The sequence below is a fragment of the Ixodes scapularis genome, unplaced genomic scaffold (assembly GCF_016920785.2).
Source record: "Ixodes scapularis isolate PalLabHiFi unplaced genomic scaffold, ASM1692078v2 PGA_scaffold2__306_contigs__length_199485367, whole genome shotgun sequence".
NCBI lineage: Eukaryota > Metazoa > Arthropoda > Arachnida > Ixodida > Ixodidae > Ixodes > Ixodes scapularis.
The window spans coordinates 123,975,816-123,990,534 of record NW_024609857.1 but is presented as its reverse complement, the minus strand read 5'-3'; positions in this window follow the sequence as shown (position 1 = coordinate 123,990,534).

Below are 14,719 nucleotides of genomic sequence, written 5' to 3'. Positions count from 1 at the left end.
GATTGGAGAAGAGCCTGCAAGCAAATGTTGGTCGAAGCATTGATTCTCACTAGTTCAATTCGAGCACTCATAGTGACTCCTACAATGCTGGTGTCCAATTTATTAGTAGCATTCATGTGTCGTCACTAGATTACAATCCCTGCGTCTAACTTAACGTCGTGATCCCCGCTACGACGTGAGCAAAGTTGCCAAGGAAGAGGCTAAAAGAAGTGATTCTACTTTTATTCTCGAAATTTTACCGCGAATTAAAATGCTTCGGGGTAAATGCTGGTGCGTAGAGTTACGCTTCGGACATAATCCCAGCATGCTTGAATAAAGTGAGGGACATTCAAGTCCAATATTGTCGCACGTACGCTTTAAGCGTTGGAATTAGACGAAGACGGTGGTATATTTTAGGCCTTTTCAATATTTTAATGCTAAATTCTTTTTGGGTCCCCGATCTCCGCGGTGAATACGAAGGTAAGTGGAGATGTGGATTGCCTTAATGGGCTGCATTAAAATGACACTTTAATTTACAGGAGCATATCTTGATAACCTATAGACTCGAAGTCGTCTTTTAACAGCTAAGATGCGTGTTGTTGTAGTAGAGTTTGAAGGTGGGCTAGTTGGTGCATATTGTTAAACGGAGAAAGCAACGCAAAAACAACAATAACAACACAAAGACAAGTAGAGGAAAGATACAAAAAAAAAAAAAAACTGCGCTGGCTTACGACTTTGTTTTCTTTTTTCTCATCTTGTTCAAGACATAGAAGCAATGAAGTTCGAGCTTTTCTATTGTTTCCTCTCTTTTTATCTCATTTCCTTACATCTATGTATTGAAGATGAGAATGAAAACGAAGGAGCAAGTCAGCACTGCGTTTGCTTTCGTCTACCTGTTAGTGTGCTTTTTTTTTTGCGGTGTTTTCGCCTGTTATCAGTACGGTTGTCGTTGAAACAACAACGGGACTCGTAGCCGACGGCATAAAAAGCTTACGCGCGCTTATAGCTCACAAAATGAATATCTAATCACTTATTGAGGGTTCCTTCACGTAAGGCTATCGCACTGGAAGCGGATCCGCGCATTTTCAAACGCAAAGCGGCTGGGATCGAGCGGTTGGAGAGTGTTTTTTGTCAACCGCTTCGGGACCGATTTCTCCCAATCGCTTTCGCGAACCGCGAAGCGGCAACCAATCCCAACGCGACGTTGACTTGACGTCACTGACTTTCGAAACAAGATGGCACCTGTTGCTAGTGATGCGTCGAGAACGCTGTAGTCCTATAGCGTTACAGCAAACAAATCAACGGAGAAGCGTGATGTTCACGTCCGTCACTTGAATCCACCGTGAAAAGAATTGACTCGTAATCTTAACGGGCTTCACATCGGTGATTTGGTTCGAGTAAGAGTTTGTTTATTATTCCGGGTGCCACAGCGCGAAGTTCGCTGCCTCGCTAGTCTCTGCCCGTAGAACGTCGGAACCCGCCCCTGATCGACCGAAATGTCAGCTTTTGTACCCACTGAGATAGTCGCGTGAACTATTGAAAGCTTTCGACACCGTGTATGAACACCACGAAGGCCGATAGAGACGTCGTGAGCCTCATTGTGTAGCCAACGCACTACAGCGGAGCGGGCAGGGTAGCTGCGTTAGCTAGACCTGTAACGTTTACCAATAACAAACGAAATAAAGGGAACATACTCAAGGAGTAAAGTGTACGTACCAGACAATGCAGAGGTAATCCATACAGCGTTTATTGAGCTTAATGTAAAACAAACTGTGGACTCGATCGAGATGGCGAGCGATGAGAGGAGAGTCCGCCACCAACGAAGGGTGGCGGACTCTCCTCTCATCGCTCGCCATCTCGAAAATGGAGCGAACAACGAGGGGGGAAAACTGTCCCTCTATCCCGAAAACAAGGTCAGCCTATTCACGCGGAAATTGTGCATTTCGAGGAGAAGGGGTGGTGAACATCCGATTCCGAGTCAAAAGGTCCAACGCGTCAAAAGGTCCAACGAGTCAAGAGGTCCAATATTGGACCTCTTGACGCGTTGGACCTCCTGACGCGTTGGACCTCTTGACTCGCCGTGGATCTCTTGACTCGTTGGATCTCTTGACCCGTTGGACCTCTTGACCCATATTGGATCTCTTGACTCGTGCCTCGATGTGTCAAGAGGTCCAACGCGTCAAGAGGTCCAATATTCCCAGAGTCCTTTTTTAATTATTATTATGTTGGATTGTGTTGGACAAATCACGGATTTTGACGACGGATTTTGTCGACGGCTTTTTCGCTGACTGAGCCAGGTAGTGCTCACGCATTAAAAAAGCAGACAACAGAGATGCTAACAATAAAGGCGGAGAAGAAAATGTCGAAAAAAAGAGCAAAAAGTTAAACTGTGAAGACTTCCACACGGCAGGGGGAATCTCACGAACACGGCTTTGATACATCGTTTCTGGCCGGTGATGTAATCAACATAATGTAATCAGTGTTCGTGCGTATGACCCGTGATTTGCTTGGTTCTGAAGCGACAGATACACGCGCGCTGGGCTGTGGTGTTCGGATGCTGGGAACTGGGTTTGTAAGCACCAGAAATCATTGTTGTTATAAACTGTCAAGCTTATAGCAACATTCGTTTGTTGGGGACCTGTGTGCCTCCTCTCTTCTACCCCTGACCACAAAGTCACAAATCTGCATCTCTCGTGTTGCTCTCCCCCGCGAATATCGAGATTTGAGATGCATGTTTTTAGGAAGTGACTACTTCGACATCCGGGTTTGAAATAATTGTAAAACTATTTTGAACACATCTTTCGTCACATACAAAAGATATGTCCATAGTTATTTGCTATTTCGACGTCTACCATCACACTAAAACACTATTACGGCGTTTGACGTCAGGATAACTGAACGTAGTTCTTTTTTTTTTTTTTTATTTCTGTGACATCATTTTCAAAAGTTGTAATAATTGTTTAAATCTGTTCGTGTCTCGTCAAAATAGCTTCCTTGATATTTTGAAGTGCTTGGTTTTTAAAGAACTTGAAGAGACAGTTTGCCCTGGCGCAGTATGGCATGTAAAGTTAGTCATTTTTCCATTCGCCATGGCCTAGCACTGGACACAGTAGAGATCTATTGGCTTCAGAGATCGACCTGCTTTCCGACACGAACTGTTCTTCAATCGGCTTCAATCTCTATGACCCAATTTTCTAAAAATGATTGGGCAAGTAACCCACCATCTTGCAATTTCAGCCGACTAACACATCGCGTAATTTCAACTAAAAGTAAATTATATAGACAAACTAGTGTTAGGTAATTCGTGTCAAGAATGCTTAATCATCAAACGTTCAGTTTCATGGTTTATTTCACAGCATTCTCAAAAATAAAGAGCAGTAAAGGTGTTACATATCGCTAGCATAAATATTTCTGGCTGCTCCCTGCTTTTAAGTAAGGCAACGGCCCAAATTAAGCCGCTATAGCTTGCACCGGTCATAACGTTTCAAGGAGACAATGCTCGCATTCATTAGCAACACTCCATTGGACGCCAAGTGGCATAATTTGGGCTCGTTTAAAGACGCCCTCCAGTGATATTTGAGCTTCTTCCCATGTTGTGTTATTTACCTCTTTAGTGAATCGGTGAACTCAGTGAATAAATACTAAAGCATAAAATAGTAGTGCATCATATTTTTAATAAAACATACGAAAACCCGGGACTGGACAAAGTTACCTAAGGAAGTATTTGCGTTTACGAATGCTGAGATCCATGAAAGGGAATTCTAAATGCGAGATGGGGGGCTGCGGTACATTTGTATTTTATATCTTGGGAATATGAGAGACACTTCCGTAGAAATGGCATAAATAAGTCCTAGAACAGAGAGCCTGGAACACAGATATGAAGTTCTACAAGTCCAAAATATGTCGCTAGGCACTATCCATTAACACTGAAATACATATACATTGTGGCAAATAGTATCTGTCTACTTGTCTCCAATGGCTATGTGGTACCTGTATTCTCCAAAATGATTGAAATAGGTCAGTCAGTAACCGTCACAATCAGTCCCCCCCCCCCTCCATTAATAGCAATATCATTATAAACAGAGAAGATAAAAATAGGACTCGATGGACCTCTTGACGCGTTGGACCTCTTGACGCGTTGGACCTCTTGACTCGATGGACCTCCTGACGCGTTGGACCTCTTGACACAAATTGGACCTTTTGACTCGTTGGACCTCTTGACGCGTTGGACCTCTTGACTCGAATTGGACCTTTTGACTCGTTGGACCTCTTGACTCGGCTGTCACGTGGCTATTGGACCTCTTGACTCGTTGGACCTTTTGACTCGTTGGACCTCTTGACCATAAGCGGTGAACATCCCCTTGTGAGTCAGCATGGCGCTCCTAGCTGGGCTTTGTTTGTGGCCGAAGTCGAGGGATTCGCAGGCGAGTTTTGCGGGTCTATGTCTTTTTTCGCTGCCTGAACTCGTGATGTGTGCGAACATCGCGAAGAAAAATCTTAAGAGTGCCATAATAGCAAAATTTTGGCCTTGGATCGCAGTTAAAGTGGATTTTGAATTGTAAAACAGAGTTGCCAAACGCAAGTCTCAAAAGATCACGCTTGACCACCGAGACACCACCAACCGCCTCTCGCCAACCGCCAACCGCCTCTCGGCGTGTCTGAACGGGGTCGCTCGCGAACCGCATCCGCAACCGCTTAGCGAACGCATATCCGCTTTCAGTGTGAATGCGAGGCTAAGAGGTATGTCTTAATGACGAAATCAGAGGCATTTTCCTCCCACGGTCCTCGACAAAACTCCAATGTGTGTGTGCGTAGGGGGGGGGGTGGCTCACTAGCAGTGCCAAATTTTGCATATAGGTTAGAACAATTGAATTAATTTTCATAATAATAATGTTGAGGCCTTTGTAATGTAATATAAATGAAGGTGTACTTTAAGTTCAAAACAATATTTTAGTAAATCAAGACAAACGGCTTAATGATGCTATTTTTGGTAATGCTGCGTGACAAATAAGCTCATGGTAATCAATAAAGCATGGTTGCTTGATCGCTGGTGCTTCGCTTCGGCTTGTCGTTTCACTAAGAGGTGCATAGAAAGAGCAACCAAGTGGAGATTTCTGTGTTCGTCGCTGGAGGTGTAGCACAGCGGACACTGGAAAAGTTTTTGCGTTGCTCGGGCATCGCGCGGCTTCCATCGTTGGCCACCAGCTGCCATCACTGTTGGTCAGTGCCACCAGGATCAATACTACTCACAGTGGCCGCTCCAAGAACTCTCGTTTACCCCGAAAAAAACTCGGCCGGCCGTTCTTTCTCAGTGAAGCGGGAACCAGAATTTAGCGGTCATGGATCCTCGTATTCACAAGGAGCGTGAACCAATTTGGGAGGTTTTAAACTTTAGTAAAATATAAAATATTTCATTAGTAATTTACACGTACATCAGACACTTTCATTGCTTTGAGCGGAAAACATTTGTCGACTAATTTTGATTGTGACATAGTTTTACAAGAACCTATTTTAAACCACCCTCTCCAGTCTCTTGCTCCGAGCTTGATCGTGCAGTTTTGTTAGAAAATATCTTATGACTCATAATGTGCCACTAAATAAATAGGGTATATGTTGAATATTGGATCGGCTAATAAAAATACTTTATTATTACGTTATTATTCATATGTAAAAATGTTTCTCGACTATGCAAATTGAAAAAAAAAAAAAAAAACTGTTAGAGAATTGAGTTACAGAATTGTATGTATTAGCTACCTGTCACGAGAGATTATTTAAGAGCAAATGATTGGCCGGAGCACGGCAATATTATGAGTGACGGCATTATAGGTAAAGTTTCGAAAAGGCTCCTGATAACACGGTGCTCCTCAGTACTCTAGTTTCAAGAAGGACATTTCACCTGCGAAGACAATACTACATGTTAGTGGAATATGAAAGGACAACTCCGGCCAAAACTCAAAATTAAATAAATTACTGCTATCGCTGTAGTGGCACGAAATACGACCCCAGCCAAAATATTACGTCCGTGGGACGCCGCATTCTCAACTAATGCCAATAATAAAAGTTCAACCTGCCGCGAGCCGCTGCTCCTTAGCGGGCGGCCAGCGGGCTGCCGATCACTAAAGCAACATTGGGCCGTGACGTCAGTATCGTTCTCTTGTTTTTCCTCCGGTCCGGGCGTTGCGCGGAGTGCGCTTCTTTGAGCCACTACCACCGCTACTTCGGGTTGTGATTGGCCTGTTTAGCCGTTGCTTTTATCTGTAGCTCGCGTAGCTTCGGTATAGCCTTTTGTTTATTTGCTCGTGAGGACTCTAAGACTCATTTTAGCGAGAAACTCAGTGCGCCCAAGACTGCCCAGCTGTTCCTCGAAAGATGCCGAGTGCAACTTGTAGCGCTGTGGGCTGCTCAAACAATCCGTTGCGCAACACGGAGGTGCTTTTTCACAAGTTTCCAACGGACCGGAAATTGGAAAAGGTGTGGGTGAACGCTGTTCGACGAGTGGCCTTTGGACTGCGGCTTTTACGCGCCCGAAGAAAAAAGAACGAAAAAACAGACGTGCACAGCTCAGCACACGTGTGTTTGGGCGCCGCGGTGCGCGCCGGAGAGCCTCAAAGCTTCGTGTCTGGGACCTACCCGCAGCGCGAAAGCGAGAGGGCCCCCAGTACTGTACGTCACTGGCAGCGCGGCGTAGAACAACGCCGCTCCATCCACGGAGCCCCGATGACAATTTAGGCCTAGCGACGAGTAAGGAAGACCGCACACACGGCGACAGCTGCCGAGTAGGGCACCGAACGAGTTCACTCGTTTTCCAGTCGCTAGCTTTTGAGTATACAAGCGACGAGTACGACATAGCGCACGCATGGCGGCGGCCGCCGAGTACGGCACCGTACGAGTTCACGGGTTTTCCAGTCGCTAGCTTTTGGGTATACGCACCAACTCTTGCTGCATATGCTGGATAACTACCACGTATACATAATTAAAACAAAATCAGCTTACCTCCTATCTGTAGACGGCTAGCGCAACAGGGCTAGCTGCCGCTCGGCCTGCGCACTCGTTGAACGAGAATGATCCTGGCGTCACGTTCACATAGCGGCTGATTTTCAGTGTTGCCGGGGCCTCGAGCGGCTAGTTTCGGTTTTGTTGACCGCGCCCCCAAACAAAACTTTAAGGCGTCGATATCTTAAAGACTACGCACAATAACGAGAAAAAAAAAATTACACCTTGCAATTCAGGGACGCTGACAGCACTAAAAGCAATCATAAGCCCAAAGTCGAAAGTATGGACCGGAGTTGCCCTTTAAGCATAACTTAACAAACAAAACGAAGGAGAAGTGGAACATAAGAGGGTAAATGAGACTGAAACATCAAATGCAGACGACAAGATATTGTTTCGCCGGAGAACTACGCAGGGATCTAACGACACGGAAAGGGTCAATCAACGTTCGGGAAAAATACCAAAGGTATACGTCAGTTTACATAGAGTCTTGATTTAGGAGAGGGAGCGGCTCAATTCCCAGGAAGCGTTTGCAATTTAATGGCGGACGCCTTCTAGGCACATTGATCTCAAGCGCGCATGCGTTCCGTTGTAGTGTGGTGAGCAGAAAAGCGGGTGCGAAATCAGAAACGTTTGCAGACGACCAGAGCAGCTCGTCATCCAATGATGATTTTAACCCAAGACTGAGGTAGAAAGAAGAAATATTTTTTCAGTGGAAGAGAAATTAACAGGGACAGATATGTTCTCTGAGACGCTGTCTGTCCCTGTTACTTTCTCTTCTACTGCAAAATACTTTCCCATTTCTGCCCCAGTCTCGGGTTAAAATCATCATGGTAAACTTCCACCAGCTGGCCTGCTCACTGACCTTAATTTCGACATGCGAATGCGGCCCAAACACCATGTGACGTTCCTATGGTGCTGAAGGAAACACTCTCCAATGTGGGCACACTATGCCAGCCTTGTTCGTGCCCCGTCGCCTATTGGGAAGGGACGAGACGGCCTGATGACTCTTGAAACGACATGACACACTGAAGGGCAAGCGACGTCGTATGGTCAGTAATATGGCGTGTGATGCTTGTCGTAGAAAATTCGGGCCAACCGCCGAGAAAAGTCAGAATCACCCTTGGGAGGGTAAATAAAATGAGGTCGCGACAGAACAGCACGCGGCAAAACAACACGCGTCAAAACAGCGCAGCGTCAAAACAGCACGGCGCCAAAACAGCGCGCGTCAAAATCGCACCCTACAAGACAGCACAGCGTCAAAACGACACAGCGACAGAACAGCTCCTGGCAAAAAAGGACGGCGTAAAAACAGCACAGCGACAAAATACCACGCACGCAGCAACTTCGAGCGCTTTCTTCACCTCTCTCTGCGCGAATAATTTCGAATCTTCATGACCCTTTCATTATTGCTGCAAGGTTATACAGGATTTTATTGCCAGTTGCAGTGCTTACCAAACTCTGCACCCCCCCCCCTCCACCCCCCCCCCCCCCCCAAAGAAAAAAATCGCGTCACGACTTTTGCTTTTGCTTTTCACCAGGCTACGAGAGTCAGTTTCAATGATGAGTACTAGTAGCAGTCCACATAATAAAATATATGCTGAAGCTAGCTAAACTAATAGCCATAACAAAAAAAAAAAAAAAAAAAAAAAACCTGTTGACAGCAATTGTTTCGCGACCCCCCTCCACCTTCGATACGTGGGACCCACAGTTTGGGAGGCACAGAAATTGGTAGTGACCCACAATTTCTAGCACAACTGGAGTTACAGATCGACATCCAGGGTAAAAAATTCCCGTAAGGTGACAGGCGGAATGCTTTAAACAATTAAACGCAATTATTCGAACCTCCTTTTACAGCGGAACTGTTGTTGGTACGTTTGTCGGATTTTTCCGTGTCGTTGATAGACAGCAGATAGAAAAGTCAAAAATCAAATTCACTCATAACATCATCTGCCGTGGTGTTCAACCACTTTGCTGGCCAAACGTGTCGGCAAGGATGGGTTTCAATCAAGTTTCGTATCTTAATTCAGATGTAGTAGGGATGAGTGTATATTATTTGGCAATCGGTTAGTTTTACAGCCGCAATTAACTGTGAACCTCATGGACGATTACATTTATAGTGGGAGGTGCAAAGACAATGAATACATATTTCTGACAGCTCCTCAAAGTTAGCGATCAATCGTACGCTGTTATACTTCATGACGCTGACATGAAGGTCTTGCAGAAAATGTGCCGCGTAATCGAGAGTTTAGGTATTTACGCACACTATCAGAAGAATTCGAAAAATCCTCACTTTTTGAAGAAATCATCAGGCCTTCGCTGATGTGTGCAAGATGTCCTCCTTTGGTTTGGCACGTTAATTCCCAGAGGTTACTTTAGCAGCAAATTTATACTGCTAAAAGTCTTTTGGCTACCGACTGTCATCCACGAGAGAATGAAAAACAAACTTGCAGACAGAGGCAAGAGTAAAATTGATGTCATAAAGAATTTATTTTATTTCACTCGCTCTCTTCTTTAAAAAAAAAGCATAATGTATGGAAGGCGGTGGAAGTAAGTTGTGACTTTTTCGCAATCTGGTCGGCACTTAGTTACCAATTTCGTCCATATTATTATGAACGAAGGAAGTTCAAGGCTCGCCGAGTAAATAAATTAGTTTACAAGCTCAATTTCAAAATCAACGTTCGTTTGGCTGCATCCTCGCGAGAAGTTCCAACTCGCATAGCAACTTTTTTTCTCACCTATTTTACACCTTGCCTCGAATAAGGAATTTTTTTTTTGTTTTTTGTTTTTAAATACTGCGTGTAGATATTTGTGTAAAAGGCGAAAACGAGGTCGAAAATTACAAAATTGATTGACATATCGTTTGCTTTGATAACTTCTTTTGGTACCATTAAGATAACTCGGTAACTTCTCCGTTTTAGTTGGGGTTTCTGCCATTTATACTGACCAGTTGTTTAGTGCAAAAGGCGGCGATTATATTCATCCGTCGGTGTTGAGCGTTAAAAAAGGCTGTAATAGGTAGCTTTTTGTGAAAACAAAGCATAAAGTAAAGGAAAAGGGTTGGACATTGCATGGCATTGTTTAACGGCTAGTGGAAAACAATAAAAAAAGGTACGTTGGCGGCGACGGGATCGCACTCAAATCAGTGTCCCGAATGCTGCTGCTGTGTGATTGCTAAAAGCAAATAAAATTAGCGGTAGTTACTACTTAACTACGCTGATCTTTGAAGAGATTGGATAGTTAGAGGTGATATCTTCGCGTCGATGTTGGCCGCGTTGTCTGGTCTTTTTTGCAGAACCAGCGAAAGAGGAAAAGTTATTGTGACAAATAAATCCATAAGTTCAAGTTAGGGACCGTCTGGTTTGCGGCTGTCCGGTGAGGTTCCGGAGTACTCGTCGTTTCGTAATTACCACCTAAACGTAACCCCCCCCCCCCCCCCCAAAAAAAAAAAAAAAAAAAAAAAAAAAAGAGGGATGCCTCGAGTACAGATGCATTGATAGAACCGTTAAGATCAGGTGACTTTAATGTCGAGCGTATTCAAGGTGTACCATAGGCACCGATTCTGCGGGGTTCATTCGCCATGAATAAAATGTCCCGAAAACACGCGGCTGCAGCTTGCAGGCGAGAAGTTGTTTTGAGTTAAAATCACAGATTATTGCCAACAAGTGGAAACCGGTGAAGCAGAAACATGCCACAGCCTCAATGCTGCTGTCGTATACAGCATTGTCTGAGCCGTTGCCTCAAACGCTTTCTGTTCTTTTTTTCTTTTAACAACTAACGACAGCACATTGCCGCGCGATCGATTTATTTATTGTAGACGACGTCACCAGCAAAGTTGTGCGTTAAAATGAGCAGAACTGCTCGATAAATAGCCAGAATACGCGCAAGCGGAGGCTTCAGTACTGCCCAGAGAGCCTTCATGTGCGCATCGAGTATACTCCCCACTCCGAACTTGCTCACAAGAGAACGGATTCGACAAATTGGCTGTCGACGAGTTCGCTTTAGGTGAATTGAAGTAGACCCTCCATTTTTTTACAGTGTCTAGTTTAAGACATGCATTTTTTAACCCCATACGCTATATTTAAGGTTCAGATATTTAGGCTTAAACCGAATAATACCGGTAAAAGTACGCCAAATTCATTTTTCCAAATTCGGCTTAACTGAAAAGGGCCAGTATATTTTCGAGGGCGTCTGTAGGGGTGGGGGAGGGGGATGTGACTCATTACTGACCGTATGACAACAATTCCTTTCGCCGTTTCTAGCTTTCCCCCGAGATCGGTTCAACTTTCAACAAAAGCTCCGAGGGCGAAGCTGTCTTCGGGACAAAAACTGTGTTTTTCACATAATAGGGGTTTGTGCGCTAAATTCTTTGTTTAAAGAAGAGAGTTTAATCGTGAACTAAACAATGAAAATCAAGGGCGTCTGCAAATGCCGCAAATGTTTGAACACTCCTAGCTTCCGTCTACTAGAGGAGGGCATAACTACGATTTTTAAATGTCGTTTCTGTGGTCGTCGCGAATTAGCCACCTGTCGCAGTCATGAAATTGCTGAAAAACGCACTGAGTATGACGCTTGCAAATTTCTGGATTTTGAAATTTGCTCTTCCGACCGAAGTGGTAGTGAAGCTTATGTTCGTCCTGCGTACAAATGCCAGTACACGACGATAATGTCAGATCACTATAGGGCCCCAGTGCGTTTTACACAGCAGGTCGCGTCGGCTGCCACAGATAGCAACAGACAAGAAGACCAGCACCCGGTTTACTTCTAATTATTGAACTTTCGTCAGTATACTAGTTTTCATCAGTTAACCGAAAAGAACCGACAAGTTTATGACTCTACAAATATTCACCACCATAAATCGAAAACTTCTGTTTGAAATAAAAACCGAAAAAAGTACGCAAAATTCCAAAATAATAAAAACCGAAAACGCCATACCCTAGCTTTATTGTCAATGTCCTGTTTCGACACTGTTCTGTTTCGTCGCGGTGCTGTTTTCACGCCGTTCTCTTCTGTCGCTGTGCACTTTTGACGCTGTGCTGTTTTTCTCTGTGCTGTTTTGACGCTGTGCTGTTTTGATGCTGTGCTGTTTTCACGCCGTGCTGTTTTGGCTCGTGCTCTTCTGTCGCTCTGCCGTTTTGACACTGTGCTGTTTTGTCGCTGTGCTGTTTTGACGCTGTGCTGTTTTGACGCCGTGCTGTTTTAGCCCGTGCTCTTCTGTCGCTCTGCCGTTTTGGCGCTGTGCTGTTTTGTCGCTGTGCTGTTTTGACGCTGTGCTGTTTTGTCGCCGTGCTGCTTTGGCCCGTGCTCTTCTGTCACTCTGCCGTTTTGACGCTGTGCTGTTTTGTCGCGTGCTATTTTGACGCCTGCTGCTTTGTCGCGGCTCTGATTCGACGCTGTGCTGTTTTGACGCTTGCTGTTGTGACCGTGCTATTTTGTCGAGTGCTGTTTTGTCGTGTGCTGTTCTGTCATGTTACCGTTCCTGCCCATACATTGATCGAACGACTAATAACCATTTGTTCTGTAATTTACCTTCGAACTATGAACTCCAATATGAAGAATTGGAAGCTCTTTGTGATCAACTACTTCCTCTTTTTATGCTTGTGGGCAATTTTAATGCTCATAATCCTCTATGGGGAAGTGAAGGAAGGCTGACACGAAAAACACTTATTGAACTTATTTTTTTTTACTCTCTCAACGGGGCATACGTATACTCAAATCGAAAGAGGCTACAGGCGTTTCCTCAACAACATGTACATTCACATCAATGGACCTTTCACTTATGAATCTTACACTACTTCTAGTGATGTCATGAAGAGTCACCTATCCGTAATTCCCACGTGATAATTTTCCCAATATTTTACATTTCCACAATAATCTTGTCACACCTTGTAACACTGTCACTTCGGCGGAAGTTTGACGAAGCCTGCTGGGCACTTTTGAAGCAAGCATTTATTTTAGCTATTACATCCCTCCATCAGCTTTTTGTCGATGAGGGAACAGGCCATCTCACGAAATACATATAGAAGATGCTAAACTTGAAATACCGATAACGTCCAGACACCTTGACAAACACACTAAGCCGTGGTGTAATGAGGGCTGAAAGAAGGCCAAGAAGAAACAAAATAAAGCATTGGCATAATAAGCGATATCCTACATTAAGTAACCTTATTTTGTTCAAGTAAATGAAAGCATCTGCGCGATTTATCCGCATTGAGTAAAAAATAACATTACTGGTGGAAGCATGGATCTTGCGTAAATAGTCGGACAACGCCAAAGAAGCATGGGATCGAGTAAAAAAAATAATGGCTTGTATCGTACTTTTTCTGTACCTCGTTTTGACAAAAAACTGAATATGACTTTGAAGCCTTGAGGAAGAGGCAGATTTTCTCTGCGAGCATTTCAAGTTTGTTTCCAGCTCAAAGAACGACACTCCTATACCCGTTTTCACCTCAAGAAAAAAGCAAGTTTTGCGCATTGTTCATACGCAGCGCGAAGTAGTTCTTACGAGATTTGGCAATCGAAAGAAAAAGCGATGCTTTTTGCGTTTGGAACCCCTACATCTTGATAAGATAACATATATATAATCTAAAACTCACCTGCATATACCTTAATTATCCACATAAAAGGGCAAATTATTAATGCTCCGCTACGGGTCGTACTTGTTTTACTATGGTTATTGAGGTGGAAACGGGTATAGCTACCTTAGAAAGGAAGCACGGATAAAAACAAAAGGCTTTGAGCATTTTAGGTGGTTTTCAAGATTCTGATAATACCCCTTCACATTGCACGAACTTTAAATGGTTCATCATTGTTCTAAACAGACTGAACCCGCTCCAGATGGAACCCATTACATTATGCTCCAGCACCTTCATCCACCTACTGTTGAGCTCATTCTGTGCTTTTTGAATAAAATGAGGCCTGACGGCCATTTTGCATTCGTTCGGAAGGTTGGCGTTGTGATTTTCTCGCTGAAGTCGGGAAAGGAGCCGTCTTGTGCGTCTAGCTACAGCAGTTAAACGTTTGTTAACAAACAACACGGTATTTCTTTGGTATTTGATCTTCAGAAGGCGTGCAACACTGCCTGGCGATTTGAAATCCTGCAAGCCTGATCGACATCGATATCCGTGGGTGTGTCTGATTGACGCAATTAAAAGCTATTTAGAATGCCGTTCATTTGGTGTTAATCAGAGACCATTCTTTTCATAAACTTGAAATTGTTTTGCAGGAAAATGAAGTTCCCCTGGGTGGTGCACTTAGTGTCACCCTTTTTATTCTCAAAATGTACTTAATTGCCCGTGTATTACCTTATTCAGTTTAAAATTCTATATATGTTGATGATTTCCAAGCTTTTGTATGACCATGCATTCTTTCCGTTTCTGAAAGGAGTGTTCAAGGGGCAATTAACAAACGGAACTAATACCATTGCTTTTAAGCTTTCAACAGGAAAAGACGGTCTACGTACGCTTTTCTCGCCAGCGAAGAATTCTAAAGTTCATAGCTCAGTCATTTATGGAATTCCTATTGTGGTGAAAGGTGTACACACGTTTTAAGGTCTTCTATTACAATCAAATAATACTAATAATAATAATAATAATAATTTTATTACATGACAAGAAAAAAGGTACAGAATCAGGCCTGCCAAAGCCACATCGGGCTTGACTGGCAGCGCCTGGCAGTCAGTGAAACGAAACTGCACAAATATAATCAGAAAAAAATGAAACACAAACAAAACATAACATCCGTTAAACAA